At 37.4% G+C, this 15975-nt stretch overlaps 1 pseudogene; it reads right to left on the reverse strand.

The window, feature by feature from the left end:
• Positions 1 to 15975, reverse strand: part of LOC127644277 (dual specificity mitogen-activated protein kinase kinase 5-like) — a 52870-nt pseudogene that overhangs the window by 8886 nt on the left and 28009 nt on the right.

Raw genomic sequence — 15975 nt, forward strand, 5'->3', positions numbered from 1 at the left:
TGGCACCCGGTGTCTTCAATATTTAACCTTTTCACAATATTCTAATTTTCTGAGATACTGATTTTGGGGTTTTCCATTAGTTGTCAGTTATAATCATCAAAATTAAAAGGAATGAACACTTGAAATATATCAGTCTGTGTGGAATGAATTCATTATCCAAGTTTCACTGAAATAAATCAACTTTTTGATGATATTCTAATTATATGACCAGCACCTGTATATATTAATTTACCCAAGCTAAACTGAAGATTGTAACGTGCTGATGGTCAAGACTTATTTCTCTAGATATCTTAGCTCTCCTGTTTGACAAAGTCTTTGTGGCAATGTGAGTTCAGTAGTGTTGAAGATCCCAAGGTCTTAGGAGGTTGGGAAAGCGGGAGGGATGGCAGACAGACACAGCGTCAGAGAGCTAAAAGGTAGGATTACCCTCTGGGGAGTTCAAGAAACTCCTCAGCATGCTAATGTGTAAACAAGTCATCAGAGCAGTGTCAGAGGGCTTTTAAAGCCTGTTCTCATCCCAGTCCCCACGCCACAGGACACTGGCATTAAGCAAGACTGCATGTCTTTTTAAAGGCCGCTCCCTTGGGTCTTAAAACACATGAACACAAGCGATCTCTCCTTAGCTCATCAGCCCACGCAATCAAGAAACATGGGGGTGGATATAGGAGAGCAGTGACAGATTCAGAGAGTCAGTAGGACTTGTTCTGTTTTTGTCCCTGGCTGGGGCTCATATCTGCAGCAGCTGAGCCCCTGGACAGCCCACAGGGACCGGGGGGGGGGGGCAGAAGAGGACAAAAGGTGCTGAAAGGATGACTGACAATGAGAGAACAATAAGAAAGGGAAGAAAGATGTCAATAACTGAACTGCATCTAACTAAAAGCTGAAAGCTTTATACACTCAGTTACACAATATCTTATGCTTAAAGGAATATTCCAGGCCAAATATAAGTTAAACTCAATCGACAGCATTTGTGGCATAATGTTGATTTCCACAAAAAATATTTAAACATATTCCTCCTCTTCTTTAGAAAAAGCAACATTCAAGGTTACAGTGAGGCACTTACAATCGAAGTGAATGGTGCCAATTTTTGGAGGGTTAAATGTAAAGCTTATAATTTTATAAAAAGCACTCGCATTAAATCTTCTGACAAAACTTGTGTATTATTTGAGGGTACAGTTGTTTAAATAGTCTCTTACCAAGATTACAGGGTTTACAGCGTTACTTCATCTTGGCAACTAAGTTGTAAAATTGGATAAAACTTTAAAGGAATATTCTGGGTTCAATACATTTTAAGCTCAATCGACAGCATTTCTGGCATAATGTTGATAACCACAAAAATTAGTTTTGACTCGTCCCTCCTTTAAAAAAAAAAGGCAACAATTTGGGCACTTACAATGGAACTGGGGAGGGACAAGTCCAAATTATTTTTGGTGGTAATCATCAACACTATGCCACAAATGCTCCCAATTAAGCTTAACTTGTATTCAACCCAGAATATTCCTTTAATTTTCATATTAATATTCTTTAACGTCCATTTTTCTGATCCAGGGGGCGCATTCCACTAACTTTAAAATCCTATCTTAACTGTTTGGTAGCCATGACCATTTCAATTAGGAGCTCAATTAGGACAAAAGATATAACAGAATAACATTTCCTAAATGCATCTCATGTTTAATTCACAGAAACCATTTGCGCATCGTTGGTTGCTTGGTAAAAGATGTGAGTTAATTTTTTAACTCGATGGAGCAGTTTAGGATTTCCTAACAAGAGATAAGCTACAATTTTGTAAGATAATAATCCTAAATCAAGAAAGGATGTTTTCTGTAATATGCCCTGATGTCTACACAAAAGACATCTTAGATTAGTCAAAGACATACACACATGGAGTAAGTAACATTACATTGTGTGTAAATTCTAGCTAAAATCTATTAATAGAACATAATTTGCCAATAATGTTGCCAAAAATCATAAACATGCAATGCTAAATCTCTTTAAAGAACTTCCAAATTAATGCAAACATATTACTCCTTCTCTGTCATCCCTTTTCACAGAGTGATGAGTTAAATGCTAAGCATCACTGAAAGAGAGATTTCGGTCTCTCACCTTCCTAAAAATGGTCAAAGAAGCTTAGATAAGTGAACAGACACAAGGTATCACACATCCCATTACCAAGACTCTCTGCATTAGCAGTCAGATCTCAGTGGACTGCGCTGTCCATGGTGCTAAGAAAACCCAGCCCAGTTTTTAAAAGCTCTCAGTGTAAACTGTTGCAACAATGTGAACAGAGATTTTGTCAGTCAACGCAGAGGAGGAATTTGAGTTGTTCCCAGTGACATACAAACACAAGCGAGAAAGGACACAAAACCGTTGTAACTCTTTGAGCTAATCAGACCCATAAAACATTAGAGTCTGTGGGCTGATTTACCAGGCTTGGTTTTATTCCAATGGATAAATCAAAGTCTGTGATAAACCATAAATCTTAAGCCTGTTTTGGAAACCAAACATGATAACATCAATCTGTTAATATAAAGTACAGAATGGATGACAAATTCAATTGAATAACTTCAAAATGAATTAAGATAACTGTATGCCACATTAGATAAACACCCAGATTATAATAGTGCATTACATATATAATTATTTTATTCTTTGTTTACTGTTTTTCTTCCAAGGCAGAATTAATATGTTTATGCTACCACAAAAGCATACTCAGAGAGTTAAGCAATGCATCAGCAATGAGACCTTTTGATCTGACTGAACAGTTACTTGTAACATTAAAAGCTTGCATAAGCCTTTCGTTAACCTCTGGTTGGCAATCTTTGTGAGCTTCAATAAATGTAATTGTAGTAAGTTCCTTTTGGGCAATGTCAGGAGTCAGGAGACAACAAAACAGTGCAGGCAAGCGTCTTGTATTTTTAATGCACTCAATTCAAGTAGATTCTTCATAACACTCAATAAGATGAGATAAACTTTTTAATACACTCAATAATACACATCAAGACCATGCTCTCGGGTTTCTCTCTCTCTCCCTCCCTCTCAATCCCATTACCACAGTAATATATGAGTATGCTTTAAAAATAGTCTTAACATTTTTTAATCTCCATCAATAAATTTAGCACCTAATGAAATTTATGATGTTGTCCTGTCCCCTTAAATGCTACCAAATGGTAGAAGCTTCCAAGGAAGAGGTCCTTTAAAATCTATTCAAACCTTTTAAAAAGTCAGCTTTAAATGGAAAAATTTGGAACACAAAAGGTTTATCATAATATTACAAAGCTCAAGCATCAAAAAGGGATTAATAGTCATGAGCCCTTTACCAACACACACGTACACACACACACACACCTCCTGTTCTTCTTTCACCAAATCCACAGGAGAGGAGTCAACGGTTATAAAGCACTCACAAAATTGATCAATAGCCTGACAGTTGTGGAAGTTACTTCCATGGTGCAGAAACAATAGGTCAAGGTTTTACCTTACAAACAGTCCCAATAAAAGCCTTCTTACCATCAAATACATCCATTCACTAACTATGCCTGTCTAATAATTGGCATTTTGTGTTTTAATACTCTTGAAGGCTGATTTGGGCTTTAGGGTAAAAATGTTTGAAGAGAATCAAAGACACTCACCATAAGGTTGTAAGGAGCAGGTCGTTCTTTGGGTTGCTTTCTCATACTGTAGGAACAAAGGCATGAGAGTTCATTATATATGTGATTCCACATGTAGGAATTCATCTTCCATTGTTAATTCAAAAGGGTAAAAAATAAAATAAAATTGTAAAACACATTGAGATTAAAAGCACATACTGTATGTTGGAGGAGGCCAAACCTTGACATACTAGCTTCCCTCATTAAAAGGCAATTATGTGAGTTTCTCTTCAATCTTAACAGGGTTTATGAGTTAAAGCTTGGACAAAACACTTGGTATGTTTGCGGTTGTATATGGTTGAATGCAAAACGATGGCTGAGCATTTAAAATCACACAAATTATGTGTTTTTCATCAAAACTTCGAGGATTTACCAGTCAATGATCTTAAAGCATGAATGCCACAATAACAGTAATAGCAGTCATTATTTTTAAATATAAACTTTTAATGTGACGTGGCACTATGATTTGTAAACAATTCCATATGCAGACAGTGGCAAGGTAATATAATTTCAAAGAGAAACCAATAAACACTTTTCCTAATAAATGCCTTCTACTAAAATTCCCAAATAGTCCATCCGGCACATGGAGATCATCTTCTCTGCCATCTTTATCTTCTAATCCTCTTTATCATTGTACTGTTGAGGTTAATCTAACCAGCTTTCAATGTGATAAAGGGAGAGGTAAGTAATTATCAATTCTCCTTGGCACAGATCGCACCCAAGCACAGGTAAATTAGTCATGCTGACCCAGATAAGAAATGGGAGGGATTATAGGGACAGAGCGGCCTACAGAGAGGATCATTTGGACCGTGATGAATGACACACACTCAGAACAGGCTTTTAATAGAAGAGGATTTTGAAGAGCAGTGCCGGGAAGGGGTGGCACTAGTGAGCCAGGTGACCCGTTTGTGTAAATAAAGTGTGTTGCAAGTAAACATCAGCCGCTTAACAAATCCCAAAAACATCTGGCTGCACCTACTATGCCCACAGGCCTGGAGCACCAGAGAAACCATGAATGAGGTGGGGGTTGGTGGGGAATACAGGTTTCTTGGGGTATGACCTGTGAAAGGGAATTTTGTTTGTTTGTGTCCCTGGTCTGTTGAGCAGGGTCAACAGACCAGGGACAGACGTTGAGTAAATATTTACTGTTGTGTTTAGCTAGACTAATTGCTGTACTATCTAGTATGCAGACCCAGGACAGGCTGTTGTGTATAAGCCACTACATTGTGTATCAGATTTACCCCTTCTTCTATTTCTCTACAGATCCTGAAAATAATGAATACAAACTATAACACATATATATACACTTGTCAAAGGCTGAAAGTACATCTTAAGTACACATTTTTACAATCAAAACTAATTGAATGACCTTGTTCACATAAAACGATCAAAGCAAGTGAATGATATCTCTGTTCATCCTAAATTAAAGTAGAAAGCATTGTTGCGCTCAAATTTTAGCTTTAGGTGCATGAAGCCCTTTGAACTTATCAAAAATCAAAATGCTGTCTGCACACTGGATTCAGATTCACATTAGAAGAAAGTTTCAGACCCTTTGTTTGGGTAGGAAAGGTAACTTGTATTTTATGTATTTATTTTTCTGTTATTTTCTAAATCCAGCTGGTCATAATCTCTAGTTAAGCAACTATAAAATAGGTGAATACTGTAGTTGTTTTAGTATGAGTACTGAAGAAACTGATGTGCCGAAAGTCTGCTCTTGTTAGTGTGGCTTTAAATTCACTTGCACTTTGCGCTTTTTCACTATGCAAATTCCAAAACTAAATAATGTATTTTTTTCCAAGTTTTTGTTCCGAATCTCAATCCAGTATGCAGACAGAAATTGTGTTTCCTCTTAATATTTCAAATTGAAATTATTTTTTGTTTTGACCTGTATTTATAAATGGCTTGTTCATCATGGTGATGAGTATACTGTATATGGGTGAATTTCACATAACCCATCAAGAACACATCCAGGTCACCATTTCAATGCAAAATCTTTTTTTTACCTATAAATAAATGACTATTGTTTTAGTACCATTGTGAATTGCAATGTGACATTATTGTCCATGACAATTAAGCACCCCCTTCCCAAATTGGATAACTGTAATGCAAAAAAATCTAATAACAGTAATGTGAGAAAAAAGTATTTATATATCATGGCAGTATTTGTTGTACTGCCTGTAGTTTAGACCGGTCTATAAACAAAATAAAACACTATCATAGAGAATAATCATGGGAATTAAAGAAAAAAAATCAATGGATGAATTATGGTACTAGACATTTGGGGAGAAATGAGATATGGGGTTGGAAGAGAGTGCAGAAGAAGAAGAAAGAGCTGCAAGTTGTTTCTGATTGCACAAACTCACCACTGTGTAATGACGTGGACAAATTTCTCACTGAACTGACCAACTGGAAGCTCGGTAGGGTTCTAAAAAAAAACATGCTTTTTTTTAACAAATCACTAATAACTTACATACAAAAAGGACACACAATTTGTATAATTTAAATTGACAGAAACATTACATGAACAATATACATGATGGTATAGATTTAAATGTTGTTTGTTTAAAAATAAATATAGTTAAAAAACTTGCAGTTTTTTGTGGCCTTGACCAGGCTGCCGAAGGGTTCAAATTAATTATGAGGTATTCTAAGTGTGGGCAGTCAAAAGAAGACGTGTATATAATTTTTTTGCAGCACCTGAACCCCTCTTTTGTTGGACAGCCAGTAGAAAAATATTAAGACACATAAACAGGCAGAACACTTAAACAGAATTATGGAAAGTGCCATTCATGGATAGGCTCCTGAGAACATTTAATTGATAAGAAATATGGCAATTCAACCAACCATTCAAACACTCAACCTCCAAACAATGTTAATTAACATCGCAAGGAAAAAAGGCATTTCTAAGAGATAGATGCACTGACACCAAATGAATCAAATAAAGTAAAATTCCAGTTCTCTTTTTCCATTTCAGAAACAAAGGGTGTTTGTATCAATTAAGATTCATGTGAGATAAAAATGACTAATTTTTTTAATGTGGTTTAACATTTATCAGGAATGAGGAGCCAAAAATTTCATCGAAGACTTTGAAAGAATGACAAATGTGGCAAGGTTTAGAAAAAAATGTGTGTATTTATTATAACCTTAATCACTGAATACAGAATAATCTGAATTAGAAAAAAGAAAAAGAAAAACATTGATGACGTCAACATCACAGCAACAAATGTCAGTGTTCCACACAGAATTGAGTTTTAAGATGTCTGGGAAGGTATTGGAAGGGAATGTGAATGAATATTTTATTGAGTAATGTTCATTTCTGGTGGTCGAAGAGGGGGAAACAGCTTAAAAAGCAGTAGGAATTAAATTAAGCCTTAACTGCACCAAACAAGCAATCTCATTTGTGTTTACAATATATGCACATATAAAGTATGCACAGATGACTGCCATCCAGTCAGATAGAGATAGAAAGATAGAAATGATCTGATAAGCTGTTATAACGGTCTTTGGATTTACAGTGGCACACTACTGGAGCTATACATCATTATACAGCCAAGACTTACAGCCTGGAGGCCTTACTATACACATACACAAATACTTAGGATAAGGCATACTTTTCTTTTCATGTGCCGTCACCTGTCACGCAAGGTCGAACGATCTAGCCTTTCAAAGTTCAGTCTTTTGACAACAAGCCTGTTCGGATGCGTTCCCGCATGTGCACTACAACTGGTTTGTGATACTCTGTAGTACAGTCATTGCACAAAGACATGACTGTCCCATCTGCACATGGACAGTATGTAGGTAATGCGCTGATGACAAATTTTGCAACATAGCATTACGCAAAAACAGAAGTATACTTTAGCCTAAATGTAACAGTGTACATCATCTGCATGAGATGTGGCCTCATCCGGAAAAAGTATATCCTTTAACCTTAACACACCAACAGTCGCATGCTCTGACCAAGAACACAAACATGGAGCACCACACATAACCAGGCGCGCACTCATATGGTGTCACACATATACACGCTTATACATGCAGAGAAACAGATGTGCACGCATAAGCACTAACACACACACTCGAGCACACACGCACAAACACCTTCATTTGGGTTCTTTGATGTGCCGGCTGCATGATGAGGATGATGATGATGATGATGAAAGCACTGTTATATTATGCAGCTTGCTGCCATTATCCAACACTACAAACAGAGCCAGACCTCGGCCTGTCTTCCTCCACAATACCAGCAGTAAATATACATGTAATTGCCCAGCAGCAATTATCAGGCAAAATTAGATCAGTAATTACAGAGGTGAATTTAAGCCTGAGTCTTATTAAATGCATCAGGGTTGATTCAATACCTGAGCAAAGAGGGACAATTAAAAGACAGACCGACATGTAGATGGACAAGTGAGTCATTCTGAAAAAGTGAAAACTATAAAGATCAATGACCATAAAGATGACAACCGAGCGCACTACAAATCACCAGCAACTATCACAAACTGAGAAGAGCAACACCTTGTACAGGGAAGAAAGAAAGAGGAAGGTAAAAAAAAGAACACTGAAGGGCAATAAAATGGAAGAAAAGAGTAAGCGAGAGAGAAACGAAAAAAGCTCTAGTATGCATCACCTCATTTTGTCGTTTATTCACTCTTCCCAAGAGCCCTGTGAGGCCTTGCACTGATTATTTATACCGGGTCACCATGGAAACTGGCCATACACAAACACGCAGACACACAATAGTTGCAATGCCCTTCAAACAGGATGGACTTTCATTACTGGCATCCTCTCAAAGTCCAAGTGGTCAGATTATTAGATCAACCACCTGTGACCTTACAGAATTTCTCTCACATAATTCTTGACACATACTCGCTTTTGGTGACTTTTCATCATTACTTATGGCAAGTTTGTGTTTAATGGGTCTCCAATTGTACATCCACTCCATATTTTTGTATGGTTTTTTTTCTCACTGACTGGTCTTGATGTCCTCCAGCAGCTACCCTCTTTATTTCTGCTTGTCTCAAGACTCAAAGCTGTTTTTCCCATTCTCAAATTCAAACTTTACCTATTCTGTTGCTTTTTCAGTCCACTACATTCACTCTGCCTCTCTCTGTCTGTGCACTAGATTACTCTTTAAAGTAGGTCCAGGAGAGTACCCCCCCAACTCCCATTTCCCTTTATCTCTAACTGTCTCCCTCTCTCTCTCTGTATGTCTCTCTTTGAAGGTTGTAAACCAGTGGCCATGGGTAATAAGGCCTTGGTCAGCTGAATGCAGTCTGCAGCAGTGTGGTGGTGTGTCTCTGGCCTCAGGGAGACGGAGCGAAGGGCACGGCAGAAAATAGTTTGAGTGATGCCTCTGCCGGGTGAGTAATGAACAGTTCAGCCAGGTCAACTCATTACACGAGCGGCCGTTTAATTATTAATTACGCGCAATCTATAGCAGAAAGGACATGTTCAGTATGTTTAATGTGTGTTCATGCGCCCCTCCATCTCTCTCTGCCATTCTGTTATTAGCATGTGTCATTGAGTAGCTCAAGCAGAGAGGGAAAGTGAGAGCCCCCACATACACACACAGTTAACACAATTACTTATTTATTACTCACATAACAGTGGAAAGCACATTTAAATTATCAGAGTTACCATGGCCTACAGGCTTTAACTAAATGCTGAGGAGACACATGTAAATTTGGGGACTGTCTGAATGATGCTGAGTGTGGTCAAGGCTAATTCACACTGCTCCAACAAACATATAGATTTGCGTGTCATTGTTCATCTTTTGTTAACAGTTTAAGTATTTAATCAATTTGACAATATAACATATTCATTCTGAGAATTTGGTCAGTGGACAGCGGCCAGCTGCAAATATTTGTTTATATATGTAAGATTATGTCAGATAAAAAAACTACCTAATGACGTGTCTACACTGGTACACATGCCGAGGTTGAGGCTGTCTACACTAAAAACTTAGAAATGACACGCAGCAAATATGGACCAATCAGCTGTGAGCTTGATTACACTTCAGCAACAGTTAAATGGGTGGATAACCTGTATGCTATTTTAACGAAAAATCCACTTGTTCAACGGCAATCCACTGGAAAAACATTTACTTATTATATAATTTTTATGTTGGCTTGACATACGTCTATTCCACAAACCTTTAGACTGTTCTGACTTGGGTTGCTATGACTTTTCTAACTGATCAGAGCGTTTTCTCGCAGGAAACAATCAAAACTCCAAAAAAGATCCACATTCAAATGGACCAAGACTATTCAAACTCCAACAGTCAAAACATTATAATGTAAATAAACCCACACGAGACCTTTAATCTGACTATCTAGCTAGCAATCAAACTGGCTGTATAACCATCAAACCAATCAACATTAACCACTGTAGTATCAGACAAGGCTTTGTTGAGCCACATCAAAGTTTGAATTCACATTTCAAACTGAAACAGCAACGGAGCATAAATGGACTTAACTTAACATATTTAAGAGACAAAACTTCTTGCAGAAGGTTTTACTGTGCTGACAGTATAAAAACCACACAAAAACACTCCAAGAAGTTGTCTCTCACATAATTTGAGAATTGCTGTTGTTGGAAGACTAGTCGATTAGTCGACCACTGTGGCACATCCCTAATTAACACATTGATCCAACAAAACTTAACAACTGAAGTTGGTGTTTGATGGGGCAGTGTGAATTAGCCTTAAAGGTCAAAATACTTAAGTTTTCCATGTGCCAGGACCTCTTGCACTCTTGTAGCCTAGTTCTTCTAGACCCAAGAACGGTCTGCATATTTGCGCTGACAAATGCCGCCCATGTGTTATTCAAGTGCAAGAGCCTTCCCATTGTGCTTGTGGTCAAAATAGTATACTTTGAAAGGCTGAGCCCTTTTAAAGAGATTCAAAGAAATGTTCAATGGGTGATTTAGTTTGTTACTTCCTCTTGTCACAAGAAAAACCCAAATACTTATATTAGTGAGACTTGTATAACAGAGTTAAGAATAAAAGAAAAGTGTGAATATCAGAATAGTGGGCCTAAAGGGCAGTCTATTCAAAGAATATCTGGGTTTAACTGACCCTGACACAACTCCACAGAGGGAAGAGGGTGAGAAAATGTGTCAGGGTTTAGCTGGGTGCATTTTAGAACCAACAACTACAGTAGTCCAGAGCCTTGTCATTCTACATTACCTCAGCAAACTCTGTGTGTATCTCCATGCAAGTGTAGAAGAGAAATAAATCTTTTTTTATGTAATTTAAATGGAAACGTTGAGCTTTGATTACAGTCTGATTAACATTGGGATAGTGTTTTAATCAAAAGTTCACTATTCATAATTAATTTAATTTATTTATTAAACTATGACTACTTCTTTTTTGTAACGTCCCAAACAATTCCAAGTTCAAATCCAGAGTGAAGCTAAATGTTCCTTACAAGGCCTTGATATCAGCACGGCCAAGCTTTCGACATTTCCAGCTCTTCTGAGCTCAAACCCCTAGCAGAGCTGATAATGCACCTCGCTTCATTAGGAAACAAAATATCAGCTTTCCACCCCATTAGGAACGTTCCGTACATGGGACACAGAGTCACCTCATCAACAATGCACTGCAATAACTGAAGAGGCTGTGATAGAGTGGGGTAGAAGAAAAAGAGTTTAGACCCCATACAACAGCCTTACAGTGAAATAAAATCATTAATGCAATAAAGCAGGTAGCAATAGAGTTTAATCAAATACACTCTGACTCGGAAAAAGTCATTTGATCTGTAATGTTTTCTTATTTCTAATGGCACCTAATCTGAATACAGACTGTTAACACAGAGTGTATTATATTGCATTAACTTCACAGGGAGGCGACCAAGCGAGGTGAGGTCAGAACTGTTTGAGGGGTTGTGGGTGGGGCCGCACATCTCTGAAAATACATGAAAAACACTTACCATTAAGGAGCCCTGATTCTTTTGAATCTGGATGAGTATAGAGAGAGAGGGGTGGATTTGGGTGAGAGGGAGCAATATGAAGTAAACAGAGAGTGAAAACAGGCTACAGGTAATTAGCATGTTACAATCAAAAGCATTGCACTTGGACATATTTATGATCGCTGGGAGAAGATTATGAAAACCTGTTGGCATAAAATGGGCATGATGTTAACATAATTTACATAATGAAAATACAGGCACTAATAGTCTGATCCTCAATTAGATAGGCTTTGCAAGCAATGTTTTTTATATATATTATTATTATTATTTACTATATACTGCTTTTTATTTGCCTCCAGGTTTCAGAAATATGTTTGACTGTACAAGTAAAAAAATACAAATGTATTTCACAAAGCATCACAGTCTTGGGATAAAATATTGGGTAATTTCTTTGACAGTCAAGTAATACAATGTATCACCTGTGAGCTTTCCATACATAATTATGAGATAATGGTGAGTTTCTCAGTGATTTTCCAAAGTGTTACAATGTTTCTATTAGCCTTTTTCACAGAATGACAATGACACGGAAGTCCCTGATAAAGTTTATTAAATCTACAATGCCTCCAACATTAGCCTAGTTAAAATTATTAACAGATCAAGTGCACATAAAATCAAAGTCTTCTAATGTCCTTTTCTATATTGCAACTGACGCTTTATCAACATGACTGGAGATAAGTGTTTGTCTGAGAGAGAGCTCGTCTTAAAACGGAGTGTGAAGCATTTTAAGATATTTTGTTTTTTGAGTTAAAACAATGTTGTTATTTTTCCTGCTCACACAAGGCTCAACATGCACAATGTGGTGTAAAGCTCCTGCCTGAAATTAGCAGTTTAAATTAATAGCTAACGGTGTGAGGCCATTCTGATGACACATTATGCAATTCATTGATTTTCTATCTCAATTAAAAACAGCCCTGCTCTCTTTAAATAACTTGAGACTTTGGAAATAAATAACACAAAGCAATGGCTAAAACTGCAAACCACTGCAATCAAAGGCACAATAAAAGACATCAATATTCGCCTTATATGGCATTTTCCATTAAAATCACTTGAGTTAGATGAAATACTTTGATGTAATCTCTACTGAATAATCAAGACCACTTTAAACTAATACCACCTCAGCTCAAGATTTCTAGAAGAAGATGGAGCCAGCACTTTGAGGGTCCAAAAGTCACATTTAGGCAGCATAAAAGTAATCCACATAACTCCAGTCTATCAATGAATGGCTTTTGAAGCAAATAATTATAACATTTTTAACTTTAAATCAGCACTTCTGTCCAGGGCTCTTAAGCCTTTTTTTAAATGGCCGAACTCTTGTGTGATGTTCGTTCTTCTGTTATAAATACACTTATGTCACTTTTTAAAAGTTAATAACGTTTGAATAATCGATGAATTTTTTACACGAACATATCCATTTGCTTCAGAAGACATTCATTGATCGACTGGAGTCATGTGGATTACTTTTATGCTGCATAAATGTGACTTTTGGACCCTCAAAGTGCTGGCACCCGTTTACTTGCATTATAAGGACCTGACAGAGCTCCATCTTCTTCTAGAAATCCTAATTTGTGTTCTGCTGAAGAAAGACAGTCATACACATCTGGGATGGCATCAGGGTGAGTGAATAATGAGAGAATTTAAATTTTTGGGTGAACTATCCCTTTAATAGTAATATTCTGAAAAACAAAGATGTACACGATTTCCAATCTCTTGCATCAGTACCCAGGCAAGCTCTGCACTGGATAGCATATTCAACTAAAGCTAAATGCAAACCAGCATTGTTCTTGTAAAGAAGTTACTTGAACACTGTAAAAAAAAATGTATTGCATTTTACCCTGATTTTGTTTTTTTACTCAGGTACTACAAAATGTGAATAAAAAAATAAAAATGTGTTTTTATTTATTTTTGTAATTCCATTTGGAATAAGTAGCACAGAAATTGCACACTCCACCTTTAACTTAATCTAAAAGTAATTGAAATGGTGACTAAATGAAAGTCCTCATTTTGCGAATTGATAGTTGGCTGCACAAGAAATTTGTAGTTTGCTCAACAAGATTTTTTGAATTTAGTGAACAAACAAACTTGCATTGACTAAACAAGCAATGTTACAGAGGACAATAATTAAGATGGCTGTTGATCTTTCAAAAAAATCTGACTGCACCATGTCGCCTTGTATTGTTTTTTAAAGTTTGCTCAATTCTTTTTTTTTTTTGTTTTACAGTAAAGACCATTAATGATATATAATGATAGAACTATACTAGTAAGATGAAATAAGCAATCAAACATGTTTAACGCATGTCATTACATTCAGACAAGCTCATTTCACTCAAATAAATGTAAATGTAGTATTAAAGCTCTGGGACAACAACATCATACAGTATATTCAGATAAATATGGGACTTAAAATGAGCTGAAACAGAAACAGCCGGAAAACAGAAAAGGCAACAACAAATCAATCAGGAGGAGAAGTGCTGGAGGCTGTATACACACGCCAGCCAGTCTGCAGTTTTCAAAGATTTTCCGAGCGAGCCATCGGAGACGCCATTAACTCCTGACAAAGAATGCAAATTAATCCCAACATGGGGTGAGATGAAAATAAAGAGCCTTTTATAATCAATGACAAGATAACACACATAGAAAACACACTGGCGTACACACACACACCCTTGCCACTGTGCATGCACTCGCACACAAACAATGGCAGATTTGCAGCTCTGAGTGGGGTCTAACGTGGCCAGAGAGGGGGCTGGGCATCAGAAGTTGATGTCGAAATACAGTAGACATCTCTGAAAATCTCAGCACACAATGGACAATGACACTAGAGTGTGTGTGTGTGTGTGTGTGTGAGAGAGAGACACAGATGCCTAGGCTGATGTGAGTGACAGGCCAGGCCTGACGTAGCGTGTGTGCTGTGTGAGATGCCTGCAGGTAAAGAGTCTGCAGCACCATATGGAGCTGTGAAAATTAACATCAAGAGCAAAAACGCTCTAGCAGTGGGAGGTTCAGCTCTCTATTTCTCTCTCACTGACTAAGCCCCCTCCCTCTTTCTCCTTCATGCCTTTCTCTCTCTCTCTCTCTCTCTCTCTCTCTCTATTCTCATTCCATATGAATTTCAGAAATGCAGGAGCAGAGTACAGAGGAAGGGAGAGTGAGGGAGATAAGAGGAGGAAGTAATAAATTAATGGGGTGTGTATACATGAAATGCTTCAGTATAATGCCTCTAGCTCTACGGGCCAAGAACAAAAGTTTTGCCTCTCTTTGGTTTCTCAATCAATCACTATCACCTTTTCTGATAATGATATCTGATGATGCACTCTCCAAAAATGAAAGGCCTTTTCAAAAAAGCCTATAACCACATATTGTCATGTCAGGGAGTATTTTTGCTGTTTTAATAAGATACAGTCTAATATATAAAAGACAAGTCTCCTGTCAGGAAGAGAAATGCTTTACAATCTTATAGCAATAGCACCAACATATCCAATCACAGTTCCACTGAATGAGTGTGTGTGTGTGTGTGTGTGTATGTGAATACATTAGTTTATGTAATAATGCTCGGTGGATTAACATGATAATGGCCCTGTTAATAGATAATGCTGGAGAGCAGAAGAAAACAATTTGGAATGAGACAAGCCTCCAGGCCTCAAGCTAATGCACACACACACACACACACACACACACACACACACACACACAGACAGACAGACACGGATGCACTCATACACACAAACTGCACTGGCCTTTTGCACTTCTAATGTTTTTTTTTCTAGCCATCAGCTGTTGGGTTGTATGCTTCTCAACACCACTTGTAGTTCATACTATATTTTGTCTCTCTATTCTGTTAGTGACAGAGATGTGTATGTGACAAATATCTACTAACCTCTCGCAGGGTCTAAGATTGATCAAAGCACTCCTAATTACATTAATGGTACCCGTTTTATTTAAATAATGCACATTAATTTTTCTTTTTTAATTTTACATAGTAACTTCTGCCATTGCGCATCATAGCTTTGCATCAAGTGATGTGCGTGATACAGCACACAGCCCAGCCTCCATGTTCTTCTAAACTCAACACTCAAGGCTTTGGCACTGAAAGCAGCTTCAAAATGTTCCTTTCGGTTTCCCCTGCATGCCCTGAGTGGCTGCTTTGTTTTAATATGCTAATTAACCCAACAGGCATGCTGGGAGTAATTTATTGAGCATTAGTCAACATTTCCCTCATTAAAAGGGCCCCTGAAACTCACTGCACTCTTACATGAAGAACTTTAAGAGCTGCCAGTCTGATTAGAGAAACTAGGATAATTAATCAAATTTGGCTATATACAGTATTTCAGTAACACTTTACGATACGGTTCTCTTCCATAACA

The sequence above is a fragment of the Xyrauchen texanus genome, chromosome 1 (genome assembly GCF_025860055.1).
Source record: "Xyrauchen texanus isolate HMW12.3.18 chromosome 1, RBS_HiC_50CHRs, whole genome shotgun sequence".
Classification (NCBI taxonomy): Eukaryota; Metazoa; Chordata; class Actinopteri; order Cypriniformes; family Catostomidae; genus Xyrauchen; species Xyrauchen texanus.